This window comes from Priapulus caudatus, unplaced genomic scaffold (genome assembly GCF_000485595.1).
Source record: "Priapulus caudatus unplaced genomic scaffold, Priapulus_caudatus-5.0.1 Scaffold509, whole genome shotgun sequence".
NCBI lineage: Eukaryota > Metazoa > Priapulida > Priapulimorpha > Priapulimorphida > Priapulidae > Priapulus > Priapulus caudatus.
In genome coordinates this window covers 172,554-174,936 of record NW_014577570.1, presented here as the reverse complement: position 1 = coordinate 174,936, position 2,383 = coordinate 172,554, and the positions used below count along the sequence as shown (strand labels likewise).

Genomic DNA, 2,383 nt, shown 5'->3' with positions numbered 1-2,383 from the left:
GAAAAACAGGTGCTTAGGAAGAGGGCAACGTACGAGTACCTAGGAAGGGGCGAACGACAGTGGCTAAGGAAGAGGGCAACGACAGGGTGAATAGGAGGGGGCAACACCAGGTGACTGAGGGAGAGAGGGGGCAACGACACGTGCGCTAGGAGAGAGGGCAGGAGCACAGTGACTAAGGACAGAGGGCACACGGACTATGAGAGGACGAACGGCACAACACAGTGACTAGGAAGAGGGCAACACAGTGACTAGGAAGAGGGCAACACAGTGACTAGGAAGAGGGCAACACAGTGACTAGGAAGAGGGCAACACAGTGGCTAGGAAGAGGGCAACACAGTGACTAGGAAGAGGGCAACACAGTGACTAGAAAGAGGGCAACACAGTGGCTAGGAAGGGGGCAACACAGGGAAGGGGTGGGTGGGGTGAAGGAGAGGGAGAGAAAATCGCGAAACGGGGGCAGAGTGGAAAGGAGAGGACGAGCGGTAGTAGGGAAAAAGAAGGCAATGCTAGAGGAGGCGGGCGGGGTTGAGGAGGACCAGGGACCGGACGCTCGCGCTTATGTTCTGTAAGCAGAGGAAGTGAGTGGGTATAGGTGTGAGAGACGGAGAGGTGGGTATGAGTGCGAGACAAGCGAAGAGAGAGGGAGAGAGAGGGGCGGGAAGAGAGGAGGGAGAGAGAGAAAAAGAGACAGGAAGAGAGAGAGAGGGGACAGAGAAAGAGACGGGAAGAGAGAGAGAAGGAGAGAATAAGAGAGAGAAAAAGAGAGAGGGGAAGGAAAAGAGAAAGAGAAATAATGAGACGGGAAAGAGAGAGAAAGACGGGAGGAGAGAAAAGGGGGGAGGGAAGGAGAGAGAATAGAGAGGTAGGCGGAAGGTTTTATAGCGCATCAATGCACTAACCCTCTGATAATCGGCGCCGCCCTGCAGCAGCGCGGCTTTGCGACACGCAGCACATCATTTCGGCGCTAATCTCTCGAGCGCGGCGTCACAGCTTAGAGGAGGAATTGGAGAAAGGAAAGAGGAGGAATTGCGGACAAACGCGCCATTGGTCGGGCTTCACTAGATATCCGGCAGCAGCAGCAGCAGCAGCAGCATCAGCAGCAGTAGCACTCCCGCTTATAACCACCACCTATATACACGCTAGTCTGCTTCCCCATAACCTATCATTGATACACATGTGCCCATCGGTCACAGCCATATACGTCTTTTAATCCAACTTAGTGTAGGTTAATGACAGGGAATAGGTCTAACGTATACCGACGCGGCGAGTCTGCTGAGAGGGAGGGGACGCGTGCGTGACGTCACGCTTCTGCAGACGACGTCGCGCTGTACGCGCCGACATGAAGGAAAAGCCAGGAAAACATGAAGCAGTTACAATGATTTCAAGACGTCGGCAGCTTGACTATCACCCCTGTAGGCACGCCACCTATCGACACGCCACCTGTCGGCATGTTCTATATTAGTGTAGCCCGCCCCTTATCGGTGTGTCGCATTTTGGTACGCCCCCTATCAGTGAGTCGCATGTTGGCACGCCCCCTATCGGTGTGTATTACGTCAACACGTCTCCTATCGGCACTACCTATCGTCGCGCTCTCTGTCGTCGCCTCACGTCCGTAATCGGAGCGCCCCTGTCGGCGTGGCGTGACACGCACTGCTGCTGAATCGTAACCCGCGGGGGGTTGGATGCTGTAATCCTCTTCGTCTGCGTCTGCGGCGACCGCCAGCGAACATCCGAATTCGACGGGTTCGGACGCCGACCGCCGGCCGGACCGAGATAACGGAGAAATCGTAGCCTCCGCTGCCCCGACCTCCACATCGTCTGTGCGGCCGCTGCTGCTGCTGCTGCTACTACTACTACTGCTGCTGCTGCTGCTGCTGCTGCTGCTGCTGCTGCCGCTGCTGCAGCCGCCGCTGCTGCTACTGCTGCTGCCGCTGCTGCTGCTGCCGCCGCCGCTGCAGCTGCTGCTGGCGCCGCCGCCGCTGCTCCTACCGCCGCCGCTGCTGCTGCTGTTGCTACTGCTACTGCTGCTGCTGGCGCTGCTGCTGCTGCTGCTGTTGCCGCTGCTGCTGCCGGTGGCAGGCAGACGTGAGAAGCATGAGTGCGGACGTCTGCGTGGACGGATAGCGCAAATTGTGGCTTCGTGTGTTCTCTCGTCTGTACGCTGGGAAAAAGGGGATGAGGCAGTGATGTGTGCAGTGCATAGTGTATACTTAAGGCGTGGGGATGAGAGAGCGGAATTGAAGTTTTGCGCTTCAATTCTCTTTCGCTTTGTGTTTTTTGTTTTCAGTTATCTCACTCGCTCTCTCTCTTTCTGTTTCTCTCTCTCTCACTCACTCACTCTCTCTCTCTCTCTCTCTCCCTCTCTCTCTCTCTCTCTCTCTCT

General features: G+C 56.4%; 1 protein-coding gene across 1 annotated transcript in view; it reads left to right on the top strand.

Moving 5' to 3' along the window:
• LOC106811153 (MOXD1 homolog 1-like) overlaps positions 1–2,383 on the top strand; it is a 44,186-nt gene that overhangs the window by 27,815 nt on the left and 13,988 nt on the right. The window lies entirely within an intron of this gene.